At 43.9% G+C, this 18,814-nt stretch overlaps 1 long non-coding RNA gene across 1 annotated transcript in view; it reads left to right on the top strand.

The window, feature by feature from the left end:
• The first annotated feature begins 4,835 nt into the window (after positions 1 to 4,835).
• The window catches only part of LOC112547091 (uncharacterized), a 139,548-nt gene continuing 125,569 nt past the window's right edge, over positions 4,836 to 18,814 (top strand). The window contains exon 1 of the long non-coding RNA XR_003090843.2: positions 4,836 to 5,014. This is a non-coding gene — a long non-coding RNA (uncharacterized LOC112547091). The remainder of the gene's footprint in view (positions 5,015 to 18,814) is intronic.

The following is an 18,814-nucleotide window of genomic DNA, read 5'->3' as shown; positions in this document are numbered from 1 at the left end:
GTATTTAGTAACTTTCTGCCAATTTTGGTCAAAATCAAATGGTCTCTACAAGTTGTGGCCCTTTTTGGGGATTTTATGATTTTTTTTTCCAGTTTGGATGCCCAAAATTGCTTAAGTGTTACATGATATAGAAAAACTCCACCACTTACAGCATCTACTCAGGAGATGGCCATGGTGCCTAATATGTGGTAGCAATGATATTTTTGTAGCTGACGAGTTATTCCTTAGAGCCCAGAATGGGTTTGGTCTGGTCGACTAATCAGGGTTGTTAACCTGGAACATCAGTTCTAAGTGCCTTTCAGTAACATGCAGCAATTGCTTTTTTTCCAGAATGATATTTTCCCCCCAGTGAGAACAACGTAGCATCACTTCAAAGTTTCCTTTTTTTGTGCCTACTGTCAACCTATTGCAATCTTAGTTTTCAGTTTAGCATATACTAAGTGCAAATGTGTGCATGCGTGTTGGTAGTATGCCAGTTTTTCTAGAGACTTTATCTGGCTATTTCCTGGCAGTTAGGTTCCATCAAATTGAAGGAAGTCAATTCTTTTTTACTTTTCTGAAGATAGTGAGTTGTAATTGTCACATAAGAGGGGGCCCAAATTTTGACCTTCAGCCTGATGAAATTCAGAGTTTTTAACTGAATTAGTGGGTGTGACCACAGATGGCTAGAAAGTACTCACACAGTTTTCAGGAACTCCTGTAAAGTGAAATGCAAGTCTCACACACAGCTACTGCTATGTTAGTTTTGCTTATAGCTAGGTATGAAGTCACACAACTAGATTTCTTACAAATAACTTAAAATAAACCACTGCTGACATCTCTGTACAAACAGCAGGTATTATGCATGAGCATGGGAAAGTTATAACCAAGAAAGCTGACTTCAGTTTCAAACTTCTATGGAGTTTTTATAAGCAGTGGGGGGGGAAACAGATTAAAAATAATGTAAGATACCTTGACAGGCCTTTTCAATTGTGTATTTGGCAGAGATGATAATGGATGAAGAAAACATACTGTTTCTACATATATGTTTGTGGTTTGTGGTTCATAATAAGAAAGAGAGATGAAGGGTTTAGAACTTAAAGTAAAAATGGCACTATCCTCTTTAAAACAAATTATATTTGCTCTGTATTTATTGTACTGGGTAAAATAATAGCATGCAGAGTGGGAATTTAGCTATATGATTCTCAATAAAATTAATGGAAGCAATGCAACCAAATCTTCATACATCATATCAATAATTTCCCCTGCATCTCTGAATGTGCAGGCCTTCAAGGAACCTCCACCCAGGAAATGACAATGTCATTTATTTCTAGATGTTAAAAAAGAAGTTGCATTTAATGACTGAGGAAGAAAACAATGCCTTCATTGTTTGTTTGGTTGGTTAAGTCATTAGGATGTGGAAGGTAGTGTGCGAGCCAACCAATGTCCCTGTTCATAGCATTAGCATAAGAATTAAACTTGTAAATTAAGTTAAGTTCCAATCCTTCCCTGTGTATTTGGTTGTGGAATTGGCCTGAAACAATATGGTGACTTGGAGATCCATTAATGAGTGTCCAGGCAGATTAAAGTGTTCTCCAACAGGTTTTGTGTGTTGCTTTTTCGGATATCTGATTTGTGTCCATTAATTTTTTTCCCATAGAGACTGTCCACTTTGGCCAGTATATGTGGCAGTGGGGCATTGTTGGCATTTGATGGCATAGATCACATTAGTGGATGTGCAGTTAAATGAGCCTTTGATTTGATGGCTGATGTGGTTGGATCCAGTGATGAAATTGCTAGTGTAAATGTGTGGTTAGCATTGGCACTGGGGCTGATTGCAGGGGTGGGTTCCTGGATGATTAGGATGGAGGTGTGTTGCATGGTTACTGGAAAGAATTTGTTTGAGGTTAGGGGCTTGTCTGTAGGCGAGGATTGGCCTTTCCCCCAACATGTTTTATTAGTCTTTAAGGTGCTTCTAGACTATTGGTTATTTTTTAAGTTTTTCCCATTACAGCTTAACTCAGCTACCCCTCTGAAGAATCTATATTGTGGTTGTTAGTGGGGTTATTAGCTGGGTTTAACTCCCAACGTCCCCTGAAGTTCAGCTCCTTCTATGCTTTCAATTCACAGTTTTCTCCCAAAGCAGGAAACACTTTAGCCCCTTGAGAAAAATGTCATTTGTAAGCATCTGAAAGGATCATTTCCATCTCTAGATTCTGTGAGTGATTTTTGGATGGTGACACCAAGATATACAATTGTTATCACTAAAGGGCACCCACTCTAAGTTCCTGGCTCCGTAGCCTTCAACACATCTTTCCTCCTCTTGCATGCGGTTTTTCCAGGCCATTCAGCTTCTTATCTATACTGTGATGCTCCCAGAAAGCATACTGCTTTGTTTTCTGTTTGAAGGCTACGAACAATGTAACTGACAGCCATAATGAGCTACCACAGTTCTTTCTAACTGAGCACATTTATTCTTAAGGTTGAAGGATTATGGAGAAAACATATTTAAAACAATAAAAAACCTATAGCTGTGCAAACAAACTTACCAGAGATCACCCCAGTTCCAAATCAGACTCTGGTAGGAGTCAGTCCTTCCAACCCTAAGAGAGTTGTGTGTGTGTGTGTGTGTGTGTGTGTGTGTGTGTGTGTGTGTGTGTGGTTATATCAGAGGCTGGCTTTATGATCTGGGCTGGCACTATTCCAGGGTATGCCTAATAGCAAACATCCCAATGCTGCTTCGCCTAGTGGCTACAGATTGGGGAGCACTGCAGAAGTGGGGTAAGAGGCACTCAAGCCTACCCTAGTCCCCTGGGTTCTGATCCAATGCCTTTCAAAATAATAGTCTCTGTGTGGGGCCTGGTGTCTGGTGCCCTTAAGCACGTTCTCTCAGTCAGTTTCTACACTTGCTCTTGTCCCTCCATCGTCATCATGGTTTGTAGAAGGGATTCTTCCTGCATTCCTCTCTGGTTCATCTCTGGTGTCTCTTTGGGTTGTCACTGTGAGTTTTTACTCTTGACACAGTGAAAGGCCCTTCTGTTGCTCGGCTACAAGGCTCAGTCCTGGAAGCTTGGAACCCTGGTGGCTTCCTGACAAAAATCTGCTGAACCCAACTGTTTTCTTCCTCAGTCATCCCAGACTGAGTTGAGCTGCTCCCTTCTGAATGTTGAGGACATTGGGAACATGCTCAGCAGAGGTGAGGTGGCATGGCTTCTTTCTCTAGAGTAGCTTCTTAGGCCTTGCTTTGCCAGTGTGGAGTTGATACACCCCATCACAGGTTCCAAGTTCATAGCAGCCTTAGTTCAGAAGCCACACCCCCATAAATAGTTCTGTCTTTCCGTTATACCACTTGGACTTTGATCTCCAGATTCCAGCAACAGGAAAGCAGCAAATAATGGTTCTCCCCTCACGGCATAACTTCAAAAAGCTGGGTTTTTGTATAACCAGAAGTGGAAAATTCACCTCTCCCAAGAAATGCAATATACAATCCTATCCCACATTAATACATAAACTTTGCATTTACCTCACTGGACTCTAAAGAGACAAACTTAATTCAATAAGATTTTTCAAGAATATTGCCGGAAATCTTCATATTTGTCACATTCGTGGTAAGCATTCTCTGGCAAAGTGCCAATTATGCAGAGAAACAAAACAGGACTACTGAGTGTGACAAACGTGAGTGGAGTTGGAAGGGAAAAAATATCAAAAGCAAGATCTGGAAAAGCTGTTTGTTGTCTTTCTACTTCATAGCAATGGAAACATGCATGACTCTCATGGTCAAGAGAGCAAAGAGGAAAAATCCCACCTTTCATATGCCATCTCTTTATGGGTAGAGCTCTGACCAATCACTTAGGCAAACCCCTGAAAGATTAGGTAGAATATCTAAATACACATTTGTTCTGTGTTTTTCTCAAGGCATGCCATATGGACATTTGAGTGCTTTCTATCAATTTGCCTCACGTGATCATGACCAAGTAACAAGAAAATTGGAACATAAAAGGGATTTTGTTAATAAGCCCTTTTAGAATGACACTTTTATAGTTCACCTCTCAAAGGACTACAGTGCCAACTTTGTTGTGAGGCAGATGGTAGTGAAAAAGGTAGACGCGACCCTGATCATTTAACAGGCAAATTAATTTACGTGACACTAACCAGCCTCCAAATTGGGTTTATCGTGTCATTACAGTTTCTCTAAAATGCCAAAGTTTTATATTTTAAACAAGCTGATGGTTATTTGCACAAGTTTAAAAAAAAAACGGAATAAATCCCAAACTGCAGAAAGCCTGTATTAATGTGGTGTAGCTTGAGATTAAGGACTTCATAGATGAAGTACGAATCTTGAGGAAATCCTAAATGGTCATCTAATTCTCCTTTCCCTAATGTGAGTGTTTTTTAAATGTATTGGTATTGCTACTCAAAGGTAGGTGCAACTAAACATTAATGCTGAACATTTCAGTGAGGTAAACAAACTGAAATGTTATGTTCTACTCCACCAGGATTTAGATACTTGGCATTTGTTATTTAAAGAAATTCCTAAGCTGCCTTCAATTTACAAAAGGTTAAAAATTCAGAGTGGAAAAATAAGCATTGACTCCTGGGCTACCTTTTCAGCTTTCAAAGTTTTATGACAAGATATTGTTCCATAAAAACTAGTAAATACCCTTCTTTGGAGAACTCTGTAGTTTATCAATGTGTAATTAAAGGATGACATTTTGGCTTTAACATTCCAATCCCTACTTGTAATTCATTTAGGCAACACGCTTGCCTCTACTTCTGCTTCATCCCTCCTCCTTTTCTTCATTTATCCATTTATTAACTCATGTACTGGCCAAATCCTACATTGTGCTCACTGGGACAAGGATTTACTCTTTTGGGACGGCGCCTAATCAGTGGTGCCCGAATTCCTATCACACTAGAAAAATAACTAATAATTTTGTTGGTTTAAATCCCACTGCTTCCCTTATTTGAATGAAGTTGTTTCTGCTGTAGTGCTGTGAACCAGAGAAGTATAATAAGTGTGTGTGTATGAAATCAGGTAAGATTTTAAAGATTTATTTAAAATTATAGTGCTACAAGCTTAGGGTGACCATATTTCCCTATGCCGAATATGGGACACCAAGGCGGGGGTGGGGGGGGGGAGCTGCCAGCACTCAGGGCTTTATCGCAAAGGGGAGGAGGGTCTGCTGGGACTTGGGGCTTCAGCCCTGCAGTGGGGAAGGGGGGCTGCCAGTGCTTGGGGCTTCAGTGGCTGTAGCCCTGAGTGCTGGTGTTTCCCCCCTACCCCCTGCCCCTGCTGCAGGGGAAATATAGTATAATGTGCCCATTTTTCTTAAAGAAAGTTGGGATGCCAGCAGGAGGTCTTGAACAAGGGACTGTCCAGATAAAAATGGGGTGGATGGTAAGCCTATAAGTTGTGCAACTCTATTATGCTGATATAGACAACTCTGATCTTAATTTTGAGAGACGCTTGTGTGACATGCCATAAAATAGTCCCAGTCAGGCACACACAAAAATTAAAAGCCTAACACAGTGATGGTGGACTGGTGCAGGAATATGGTTTGCCTTTATCTACCTATAGTATACAACTGTCAATTTTCTTGGACTGTTTACCACCATTATAACTTTTTCTTAGCAGTACAAAATTCATTCTAACAGACTCTTACAGGAGTAAGGGATATTTTAGGCTATCTTATTTTTTTAACTTTGCTGTGTTGAGAGTTCTTGATTGGAGAAATGTTACTACTTTGATCCAGATGCACTTGCAACATATCCACAGGTTTTCAAATTCACAGGAGTCACATCTTGATATTGGAATATGATCATCCATGAATGACCAGAATCAGCTTTGATCTCTTAGGGTGCATCTATACTGCACCGTTATTTCGAGATACCTAGTGTTATTTTGAAATAAGAATAATTTTGAAATAACGAACCACTTATTCTGAAATCTATAAACCTCATTCTGCGAGGAATAATGCTTATTCCAAAATAGCTATTTCAAAATAGCCCCTCACCAGGGCCATTCTAAATTATTCCTCCTAGGGCTCTAAATCAAGATAGCATGTCTGCATTAGGGAAGCCTGCCTTGGACTAATTTTGAGGCTTCCCTGCAGTGTAGACGTGCTATTTCAAAATAAGCTCTTTCTGAATAACTATTCCAGAATAGCTTATTCTGAAATAACTGTGCAGTGTAGACCTACCTTATGAGAATAGGATATACAGCAATAATGCAATTACTGCAAAATGTTGGATGCTAAGTTGTTCATGACTCCCTTTGTATTTTTACCTAAATACTTACTGTAATTATTTGGCCAGAGAGATAAAAAATAAATACCAAAGCTGTTAAATGCCACTCACCCTTAGATTTTTTGTAAGAGGTGATCTCTCCTCATTTACAGTGGAATTAAAACCATTACCATGAACTATACTCTAACCTTCCATTAGTTACAAAAGGCAAAGAAATAGAACAATTTTAACAACTCTCTCTGAGACACCTAATGAAGGCAAGCAAAGCAGAGGAAGTGAATGGTTCAACATGCTACAGTGAGATTTAAGCAAGAAAACCATCTCCCCCTAATGATAACGTTATTATCTTTTTCAATGAAGCAGTCACAGTAAAAGTGTTGTGATCCGCATCCTTGCTCAAACGTTTTAAATACTTCATTCCGAGACAAAACCCAAAACTATTATGGGTAGAAGCCATTTGTAAGCATGAATGCATTTGTATTCATAACATCTTTGTATTTCTATTGATGACATGTGTATTGCTGTGCATGAGAAACCTAAAACAGGATTATCACTCAGTTCATAGAATCATAGGGTTGGAAGAGACGTCAGGAGGTCATTGAGTCTAGTCCTCTGCTCAAAGCAGGACCAACCCCAACTAAATCAACCCAGAAAGGGCTTTGTCAAGCCCAGACTTATAAATCTCTAGGGATGGAGATTCCACCACCTCCCTAGGTAAACCATTCCAGTGCTTCACCATCCTCCTAGTGCAGTGGTCTCCAACCTTTTTACACCCAAGATCACTTTTTAAATGACAGACCAAGCCACGATCTACTGCCCCGCCCCTTCCTTGAAGCCCTGCCCCTTCCTTGACGCCCCACCCTCTCTATTCTCCTCCTCTCCATCACTTGCTATCCCCAATCCTTATACTGCTGCTTTAAAAAAAAAATTCTGTAGGAAGAGGTTTTTCCAACATTTGGCCTGTCTAGACTGGACCAAATGTCAGAAAAAAAACCCCTTCTTTTGGAAGCCACCTTATTCCTTGTGGAAAGAGGAATATAGGGGTGACCAAAAGAGCCTATTTGCTCTTCCACTAAAAAAGTGGAAGAACAAATGCAACCCTGGATGCAGAAGAGTTTTTCTGGGATATCTCCAGAATCCTGAAAAACTCCTGCAGTCTAGCTGGACCCTTGCTGTGTTGAGACAGGATGTGTAGTCTCTGGGGTGGGAATGAGGGATTTGGGTGTGGGAAGGGGTGAGAGGTGCAAGATCTGGGAGGAAATCTGGATGCAGGAGGAGGTGGAGAAGGGGACACTGGCTTGGGGAGGGGGCTCCAGGCTGGACAGTGTTGGGATACTAACACTAACAGCAAGCTTCCCGGGCTGAGCGCAGGGCAGCCGGGCGGGAGCGAAGAGAAGTGGCTTCCTGGCTAGCTGGCCATGGTGCTCAACCAGGGTACACCAAGATCCAAGTGGGCTGGTGCAGAGGAGAAGCTGGCTGGCCAGCTGGCTGTGGCCTTCAGCCCGGAGGAGGCTGAACCACACTCCAGCTGATCGGACGGCTTCCCCTCTGCGCCTGCCCACGTGGAGCGTGGTGCATCCGGGCTGAGCACCATGACCAGCTGGCCATACAGCTGCTTCTCTTTGCTCCCACCCGGTTGCCCTGCACTCAGCCTGGGAAGCTTGCTCCAGCACAGCTGGAGCTAGACGCAGCCTCCCTGAGCACAGAGCAGCCGGGCTGGAGAGAAGAGAAGTGGCTGCCCGGCCAGCTGGCCATGGCGCTCAGCCAGGGTGCACCAAGCTCCACGTGGGCAGGAGAAGAGGAGAAGCCGCCGATCAGCTGGAGTGCAGGGCAGCCTCTTTCAGCTGAAAGCCACAGTCAGCTTGCTGGGGTGTTTCAGCCCTCCTGACCTCCCAGCTCCCACCATTCCTCGCAGCTACTCACCTGTGTTGTTGCTCGTGAGTAGCTGCTCCTCAAATGAGGAAATCTAATGTAAATGTACTGCACAGGCACACAGTTCAGAGAGGGTTCAAGAGCTACTCTTAGAGCCCCTGAGATCTACCGGTAGCTCGCGATCTACTGGTTGGTGACCACGGTCCTAGTGCAATAGTTTTTCCTTATAGCCAACCTAGACCTCCTCACTGCTTGAAACCACTGCTCCTTGATCTGTTATTGGTCACCACTGAGAACAGCCTCTCTCCATCCACTTTTCAACCCCCCTTCAGGAAGTTGAAGGCTGCTAGAAAATCCCCCCTCACTCTTCTCTTTTAGGGTATGTCTACACTACAAAGTTAGTTCGAACTAACGGACGTTAGTTCGAACTAACTTTAATAGGTGCTACACTAGCGCTCCGCTAGTTCGAATTTGAATCGAACTAGCGGAGCGCTTAGTTCGAACTAGGTAAACCTCATTTTACGAGGACTAACGCCTAGTTCGAACTAGCTAGTTCGAACTAAGGGCTGTGTAGCCCTTTAGTTCGAACTAGTGGGAGGCTAGCCCTCCCCAGGTTTCCCTGGTGGCCACTCTGGCCAACACCAGGGAAACTCTATGCCCCCCTCCCGGCCCCGGACCCTTTAAAGGGGCACGGGCTGGCTACGGTGCCCGTGCCAGGTGCAAGCCTGCCAGCACCCAGCTAGCAGACCCTGCACGTGGCACGGCACAGAGCCACCCACCCGATGCCCCCCACCCCACCCCCTCTTGCCGGGACCAGGCTGGCGGCTCCCGGGAGCTTGCCCTGGACCGCAAGAGGCGGGCACCTTCCTGGGCTAGTGCGGACATCGTGGACCTCGTCCACGATCTCCGCACTAGGCACAGGAAAGTGGCCGTCTAGGGCAGGAGAGCTGCCAGCCTGGCCACCCAGGACCAGGTGTGCATGAAAATCAAGGGGGTCCACTGAGACCCCCGACACTGAGCCCTGAGCTTACAATGGCCGTCCTGGGTCAGACCAAAGGTCCATCTAGCCCAGTAGCCTGTCTGCCAACAGCGGCCAACCCTAGGGACCCTGGAGGGGATGGACCGAAGACAATGACCAAGCCATTTGTCTCGTGCCATCCCTCTCCAGCCTTCCACAAACTTTGGGCAGGGACACCACTCCTACCCTCTGGCTAATAGGACTCCATGGACCCAACCTCCATGACTTGATCTCACTTCCCTTTAAACTCTGTTCTAGTTCTAGCCTTCACAGCCTCCTGCAGCAAGGAGTTCCACAGGTTAACTATTTGCTTTGGCAAGAACAACAACTTTCTCTTACTAGTTTCAAGCCTGCTACCCATTCCTTTCCTTTGGTGTCCTCTAGTCCTTCTTTATGGGAACTCAGGAAGAACTTTTATGAATGCACCCTCTCCACCCAACCCCTGCTTTTAGAGACCTCTATCCTGTCCCCCCTCCATCTCCTCTTTTCTAAGCTGAACAGTCCCAGTCTCTGTAGCCTTTCTTCATCTGGGACCTGTTCCCAACCCCTGATCATGTTAGTTGCCCTCCCCTCTCCCAGCCTTTCTCTTCCCCTCTCCCACCTCCTTTTCCCAGTCTCCCCCAGTTTTTTTTCAATAAAGACAGAGTCAATGTTGGAAGAAACGTTATCTTTATTTTGTACATCAATAAGAAGGGGGGCTAAGGAAGGGTAAGTGGAAGGAGGTGAGGGAGGAATGGGGTACGAGCCCCCGATGGGGAGGACTGGGCTTGCTCTGCGGGCTTCTGGGGGTGGAAGCTCTCCTGCAGCCCCCCAATTACTCCCTCTCCCCAGATGGCAGCCTGCGGCAAGTGCAGCCGGGCTGATGGCCGAGTGGTGTGATGTGCCCAGTGTGGGCACTCAGGGCACTCCAAGCCAGAACTTCTTTGCAAGCGGGGCACCCCTTAGAACTGTGTGTCCGGGGTGGGGGTCGGGACCCTTTAAGCGCAGCCCTCGGCTAGCCTGAGACAGCATCTCCATGCTCTAAGTCCTCCTTTTATGCCCTGCTGGCACTGCTTCCGGCCATCCTTAAGCCCTGTTCAGAGTCCACTCAATGTGGACTTGCTAGTTCGAACTAGCAAAACGCTAGTTCGAACTAGTTTTTAGTTCTAGATGCGTTAGTTCGAACTAGCTTAGTTCGAATTAACTAATTCGAACTAAGTTAGTTCGAACTAGCGCTGTAGTGTAGACGTACCCTTCCAGACTAAATAAGCCCAAATCCCGTAGCCCTTCCTCATAAGTCATGTGATCCATCTGTAACAACATGGTTTTTCTGTAACCATGTTGGAAGGCCTAAGTAAAGCCTTCTTCTGTAGCCAGCGTGGAGAGCAGCAGTTATTCCTCCCAGTGCCTCCAAGGGCTTTAAATTGAGAGCACATTAGGGAAGCCTGTCTCAGACTAGTTTTGAGGCTTCCCTGCAGTGTAGATGTGCTATTTTGAAAAAAGCTATTTCTGAATAACTATTCTGGATTAGCTTATTTCGAAATAAGCGGGAGGTGTAGACGTACCCTTATTGATTGCTAGAAACATGCAATCTGGATCTGATCATCTGTTTACACACACAAAACTGCAGCTTATGTTAGTTCGGTTTAGAGAGAACCATGTACCTGATGAGCCTGCTGCTTACCAATCAAGAATATCAGATGTGGTAATCTGCAGGCTGCACACAATAACACTGTTGTGTTGCCACTGGGTAAGGGACTGCCACGGGGTGCCTGATCTTCATTTTACAGCTGATTTGCTACTCAGAGGTGAAAATTATTCATGAAAAGCCCAAGCTTCTGCACCATGGAATGCAAGGATTTGTTGGGAGTGGCAGAGCTAGACTGGAACACATGCTATTTGAATGATTAGCTGACTTGTATTTTTCAAGTGGGTAAAACTTTTATCTTTGGCAGAAGTGGGTACATTCCTCACCACTGCTGAGATATTTCTGCACTTTCTTACTCACCACGTTTGCTCCTATGTATGTAGATCTCGTACACCAACAGAAATATTAACTAAGGCCCTAACTCTGAAATTCGTTCTTCACTAATGCAGGGATCGACATAGATGGGACATGTTGAGGCATCAAAACTTACATTTCTACCAATTCTGCCCTTGATTTCACTCAAGCATTTCTCTTTCTCTTTATAAGAACTCTGTTTCTTATAAAAAATGGCACAATAACTGTGCAAGTATCTGAAGGATGCTTAAAGGAAAAAGAATTGTACAGGATTGTCCAAGGGTTAAAGAGAAATGTAATAGAGAAAAGAAAAGCATTGTGCTTGATTAGCAAACCTTCCCCAACAGTGAGGTATATTAGAATAGTTTCCCAAGGGAAGCTGTGATGTGAGTAAACTAGAATTTTTCTGGATGAAGCCTGAAAGAGCCTACTATGGGGAGATGCGGGGGAGGGGAGATGGAGAGAGATTAGTATTGGCAGGGAGATGGCAAAGAGTTATTACATTCAATACCCACACATATACTACAATGAGCACCAGAAAAAAGGGGAGAGAGTTGGGAGTATGTTAGGGTATGTCTATACTACCACCCTAGTTCGAACTAGGGTGGTAATGTAGGCATACCGCACTTGCAAATGAAGCCCGGGATTTGAATTTCCCGGGCTTCATTTGCATAAGCCGGCCGGCGCCATTTTTAAATGCCGGCTTGTTCGAACCCCGTGCCGCGCGGCTACACGCGGCACGGGCTAGATAGTTCGAACTAGCAAGCCATTCCGCACTATCTGTACGCCTCGTGGTGCTAGGAACAAATGCGCAATTGTCATGTACCCTCACTGCCTCTGCTATAATCTCCCAGGTGCAACACCAATGGAACACATCCATGCAAAATAGTGATAGAGATGCAGCCATTTTAGTCTGGTCTAGCTGAAACAAAAGAGAGAACCAGGTAGCACTTTAAAGACTAACAAGATGGTTTATTAGGTAACGAGCTTTCGTGGGCCAGACCCACTTCCTCAGATCAATTTGTGGAAGAAAACCATATATACATGTAAAGATACCTTCCTGACGTTAACAGACACATCACCACTTAACACATAATTGACAATTAATGTCTGCTTTGTTTAAGCACTTGTTTAACTAGATATAAGGTATTCTGTAAGCTATGGGTAGAAAACACTATGAGTATGGCTACACTAGCCACCCTAGTTTGAACTCATTGCAGGAGGAGTAATGGTAGTTCGAATTAAGAGTGTTAATTCTAACTACCTAGCCCGTGCCGTGTGTAGCCACGGGCAGGTAGTTCGAGCTACCGGGCATTTAAAAATGGCTGCGCCCAGGAACATGCAAATGAAGCCCGGGATATTTAAATCCCGGGTTTCATTTGCAAGTTTGAATGACTACATTAGCCACCTTAGTTCGAACTAGGGTGGCTAGTGTAGCCATACCCTATGTAACCTTTAGATTATTGCCTTCATTTTGCCTCACAGTTAGCACCTATTCAGGGTGTCTGTGATCTCCCCCCATCACGTCATCCGCCCATCAGCATTTTATATAATCCATTGTAACCTATTGTCTGGCATGTTCACCAAGCCTAACAAGCGAAGTGACACTCTACCAGCACTGTGTGTAATAAATCCTCCTGCTTGCTTCATACATGGTGTCTAGGTTCTGTTCCAACAATTCTTAATGAGGAAAGGAGCATAAACTCTGACAAAGAAAGTGTAAAGATATAAATAGAAAAAATATATATAAAAATCTGAAGAACAGTTAGCCAAAGACTTCCAAAGTTATAGCAAAATAAAAGTTAAATACATCAGAATGGTCCCTTCTGACCTTAAAGTCTATGAGTCAGATGCAGGAAGCCTTGCAAACAACCAGTGGAGCCACTGGATGATTGAGATGCTAGCTGTTCTTCCATGAGGAGTAACAGTAGTTCGGACTAGGAAGCCTAGTCCGAACTACCTAGTTCGTGCCGCGTGTAGCCGCGCGGCACGGGGTTCGAACGAGCAGGGATTTTAAAATGGCGGCGCCCAGTTTATGCAAATGAAGCCCGGGAAATTCAAATCCCGGGCTTCATTTGCAAGTGCGGTATGCCTACATTACCCTCCTAGTTCGAACTAGGAGGGTAGTGTAGACATACCCTCAGAGATAATAAGGCCATTGCGGAGAGACTAAATTAATTCTTTGTCAGTCTTCACAGCTGAGGAGGTGAGGGAAATCCTCCAAATCTGGGCCATTCTTTTTAGGTGACAAATCTGAGGAAATGTCCTAGATTGTGGTGTCATAAAGTGATAAAATAAACAGTAATAAATCACTAGGACCAGATAGGCACTTCACTTAGATTCATAAATAGAATTTGCTGGGCATGGAGTTCTTTATAAAAACTGGCTACAGGTGACTTACTCAAGGTCACACAGGAAGTCTATGTCAGAACCAGGGTGTGAACCAAAGTATCTTGGCTTCCAGCCCACGTGTCTCCTTTACTGAAGGCTTTTAACTTTTGCTGAAAAAGGCAAGTACTCCCTTTGGAGTGCATCATTGCCTCTGAAAGTCTTGCCATGAGAGGTGGGGCTCTCATCCTTCTGAACAGAGGAATTCACTGGACCCCACCAGCCCAGCCCACCAGTCATGGGGAGGGGGTTAAAGGAGGTTGCTGACTTGAGGTCCAGCAATTTAAATGGGCCTCAGGCTCCTGGCCATCATTGCTGCTATAGTAGCAACATCAACAGCTGAAGCCATGGGTCCTTTAAATCACTGCTGGAACTCTGGGTGGCATGTACCAGGCAGGGTTGGGGGCTAGTTCCAGCCCTACCTATTTCTCCCAGGCTCCCACCCCTTCCTGGACCCTCATTCTCCGCCCCACACACACACCTTACCCAGGGCCCAGCTAAATCTGTTGGCTGCTCTGCCACCAGCCAAGGGAACAACAAAATGGGTCTTCCATTACTTGGGAATGTTCATATACCTGCCAAAAATACCAAAAGAGTGCTGTTTAAAAAGGAAGTGACTGTTTCTTATAACCAAGAAGTCCAAGGTCACACATCATTTTTGAATACATGCTATCACTGAAGACCTATAAATTGCCCAAAGCCACATGTCAAAGGAGAAAAGGACAGTTTTTCAAAACTCTGTTATATTGGTATTAATAGAAAACAGCCAGATGGTGCAGTCATCAATAAACTAAAAATATCTCTGGTGCATAGTCAAAAGCAAAGTAGCATGAAAATTAAAGGGAAAAAAATTACACTTGCCAATAGTGTCCCAAAAAAACCTTTTAATGTAGACTCATCCTACACTTGCTATAAGGAAGAAAAAAAAAAGATTTATGTGGCTATACTGAAAGCTTTCTATAAGGGGCTTTCTATAAGGGTGACTTTGAGTGAAAAATCAATGAAAAAAGAGTAACACATTACATGAGCAACTATTGCATTCTTATATAACTGGACTGGAATAGATAGGTTATAGAGCTAGAGCCTTAAAATTCCACCTGCCATGCAGTATGCAATTTACTGAATGATGATGAGTTTCTCTTAATAATAATTTTTTTCCTGAAAAACAAGTGACATTTTAAGGCTCCATGATAGCATACAACAGGCCCAATGTTCCACTGCTTTGCAGCTTCTGCAGTCACTTATACATGATACATTATAAATTGCCATAAGTGTAAATGACTTCCCAAAGGTGCAGTGACAAATAAAGCCTGTTAATACCTATATAGATGTCTTTTTAATCACCAGTGACCTATGCTTGACCAGGCACATGAATGTAGTTCCTAGCATTACTGCAGCTGATCGTCTACTTTTATATATTGATATGACTTTCTTGGTGTCAGTCTTTGAATCATAGGAAAAACATTTGGCTAGTTGAAGGAAAGATGTGTATATATAATCTCAAACTCTCTTATGCCACAGCTAATGTACTCAAATTACAATTTCAAAAGTGCACGTTAGGAATTTATGAACATATAATCTATATGTAAGGTCTAGAAATAAGTTATACCTCTGGATGACTTTTGGAAAGAGAAGCTGCTGCAAGCCAAAAAGTGATATGTTCTCTAATGTGGTTGTTGTCACTGCTAGCTTGTGTCAATAAAACCAAGTCAGATCCTAGAATGCCATATAAAGCAAAAAATAATAAAAATACAGTAACTTCACCAGCCATAAAGATGCTGCGTAGGCCCAGGAGAATCAAAGCAATACATTTTCCCCACTTTTTCTAACAAATTACAAAAAACAGAGTTTTCTAACAAACTTGAACAAAAATATTCCTGAGGCATATACATCAAAACAAGTGGTTTTATTTAAAACATGTCCCAGCAAGGAATTTGGAGACCTTAATGTTTTATATGCCATTAACCCAAACTTGCTTTTCTCTGTATAATGAGAACTAAGTAAACACATGGTATAAAAGAAAGAGTACGTATTCACAGCATGTATATGTCTGAGGCACAAAACCATTCTTACAAGCCTTTCTTAGGAGCATAGTGCACCTCTTCAGCAATTAAAAAAAAAAGGGGGGAGGGGAAACAAAACGTAGCAGCAGTTAATACTTACCCGGTCAGGTAGAGGAAACAATCTGTAGCTAGCTGCATTGCCACTTTAGGACTGCAGTTGCTTGTCTCAGCTGGATTGAAAGAGTCACCCCCTCCCACCCTCAAAAGGCATGCTGGGGCAAAATGCCTGGGGGATAGTTACTGAGGACTAGAAAATCACAAAAGAAGGGGCTACTGGGAAAGAGGCTGCTTCTGTGGTTTACATCCCACCCCAACTATATAGTTATGTTAGGGTATGTCTACACTACCCCGCTAGTTCGAACTAGCGGGGGTAATGTAGTCATCCGCAGTTGCAAATGAAGTCCGGATTTGAATTTCCTGGGCTTCATTTGCATGAAGCCGGCCGGCGCCATTTTTAAATGCCGGCTAGTTCAAACCCCGTGCCGCGCGGCTACACGCGGCACGGAGTAGCTAGTTCGGATTAGGCTTCCACGAGGAGTACAGCTAGTTTGGATTAGAAGCCTAATCCGAACTAGCTACATCGTGCCGTGTGTAGCCGCGCGGCACCGGGTTCGAACTAGCTGGCATTTAAAAATGGCGCCGGCCGGCTTCATGCAAATGAAGCCCGGGAAATTCAAATCCCGGGCTTCATTTGCAACTGCGGATGACTACATTACCCCCGCTAGTTCGAACTAGCGGGGTAATGTAGACATACCCTTATTTATCACATGATAATCATGGGAAAAAAAACACAACCTAGAAAGACCAAATATTATCCACTCAGGCTACGTCTACACTACAAGATTTTTGTACAAAAACCCATGAAGCATCCACATCTCAAGATCGTTTTCGCAAGAACGTTTTGCTCATTTTTGCGCAAGAAAATCTACAGTCAATCGACAGAACAGAGGGCTTTATGTGATATACGTATACCTCTTGCTACGAGGCATAACTCCGTTTTGTGCTTCAGCTATTGTGCAAAAAGGCATGTGTGGATGCTCCACAGGGGTTTCTTGTGCAAAAAGAGCCTATCCAAAAAATCACAGGTACTCTGATGGCCATTCTGTGAATGGTTATCAGAGTTTTCTTGTGCAAGAGTGTCCATACCATGTGGACGCTCTCTTGTGCAAAAGCTCATCGCAAAAGCAATGTGCTTTGAAGTGTGGATGCACTTTTGCGCAAGAATATTTTGCGGAAGATCTCTTCCGCAAAAGACGTTTTGCTCAAAAAACCTGCAGTGTAGACGTAGCCTCAGAGATGACACTGAAATTCTTAGAGACATTGTTGGACTCTGTGAGTCTAATGGCCACCCCTCCTCACTGCACTGTTTCAGGACCTGTGGTCCTGTAGGAGAATTTGCAACCTATCTAGGAGTTGAGGTTTGTCCCTCCTAGTCAGTCTCCCTGGGCTCCAGGCAGGGCTGCACAATCAGTCATCTGCCCGCTGGTCTCTCGGCCAGGCAAGGCAATAGAGAATTATTCTAGCTTCAAGCAGGGCAGGGTGACTTTCCCTCAGGGCTCTGGTCTTTCAGTCAGATAGAGACAGTTCAATAGCATTTTGGGCTCCCTAGCCTCTCAGCAGGATAGGGAGCTGTGAATGGGCCACCTGGCCTATGGAGAGGGAGAACTGCCATTGGGGTAGCCAAGGGGATGCAGGCCTGCCCAGCTTCACTGTGTCCCAACCCAGACCCCTGTCAGGCACGGCAGTCTGCCACTGGGTCAGTGGGGATCCACATGTAACATGCTGACTTGGACTCAGGCGCACCTAACTCCCCTGCGTCACTTCACTACTCCCGCTCCAGCATACCTGGACTCATGGGTAATCTTCTAGTTCCTCTGGGTAACTGCCAAGGGCATCAACAGGAGCATCCCAGTATCAGCATACTCTGCAGGTTTGGATTGATTTCCCTGTGGCTCTCATCTGGTGATTCTTGCTGCTGGCCACCTCTTTCCAACTGAGCATCTGGCCTTTTATGCTTACCCTTTCTGTCCCACCTTTCCGCTTCCACCCACTGGGGTTGGGGTGTGTCTGTGTATGAGGAGGACCACACCTCACAACAGACTCAAACTGTGATCTCAGTTACACTGAATTCAATGGACTTGCTTTGGATTTTCAGTGATCATAGAATCATAGAACACTAGAACTAAAAGAAACCTCAAGAGATCATCAAGTCCAGTCCCCTGCTCTCACGGTAGGACCAAGCGCTGTCTAGACCATCCCTGACAGATGTCTGTCTAACCTGCTCTTAAATATCTCCAGTGATGGAGATTCCACAACCTCCGTAGGCAATTTATTCTAGTGTTTAACTGCCCTGACAGTTAGTAAGTTTTTCCTAATGTCCAGCCCAAACCTCCCTTGCTGCAATTTAAGCCTATTGCTTCTTGTCCTATCATCAGAGGCCAAGAAGAACAATTTTTCTCCCTCTTGCTTGTAAAGCCCTTTTAGATATTTGAAAACCACTATCATGTCCTCTCTGTCTTCTCTTTTCTAAACTAAACAAGCCCAGTTTTCAGTCTTCCCTCATAGGTCAAGTTTTGTAGATCTTTAATAATTTTTTTGTTGATCTTCTTTGGACCGTCTCCAATTTTTCCACATCTGTCTTGAAATATGGTACCCAGAACTGGACACAGTACTCCAACTGAGGCCTTATCAATCAGCACAGAGTAGAGCAGAAGAATGACTTCTCGTGTCTTGCTCATAACACTCCTGTTAATGCATCCCAGAATCATGTTTGCTTTTTTTTCCCCAACATTGTCACACTGTTGACTTATATTTAACCAACATCAGAATCTAGCCTAAATTCATTCAATCCAATCATTTCTTCTCCCAAGAGCTATTCACTTTTTAGTTGAGTCTTTATAAGATTATTCAGTTTTGGAATCATTTCCATGTGAGTAGGTTTGGTTCTGTGAACCCTATCTCTGACAGTGTAGCACTCTCCAGAAGCCAGCGGAAAGATGCATTGCTTTAATTATGTTGCCTTTAAAACTCTTTTTCTTTCATGTAACTGAAATAAAGTTCAGGGTAATTGGGTACTGTGTACTTGCAGAAGAAGACTTTTGCTGTTATCAAACACCCGTTACTTCACTTTGGCATCTAATGACCAGAAAAGCAGTTTATTGCTCAAATATATCTTCCTCCAACAATACCCTCCTTTAACTGCCAATGCCATCAGAAAGAAAGAAAGAATGAAGGATGTCACCAGAATTAGTGATTTTTGTACTCACA

Source organism: Pelodiscus sinensis, chromosome 2 (genome assembly GCF_049634645.1).
Source record: "Pelodiscus sinensis isolate JC-2024 chromosome 2, ASM4963464v1, whole genome shotgun sequence".
In the NCBI taxonomy this organism is placed as follows: Eukaryota; Metazoa; Chordata; order Testudines; family Trionychidae; genus Pelodiscus; species Pelodiscus sinensis.
Note: the sequence above shows the minus strand (reverse complement) of the source record. Positions and strands in the feature narration are given on the sequence as shown.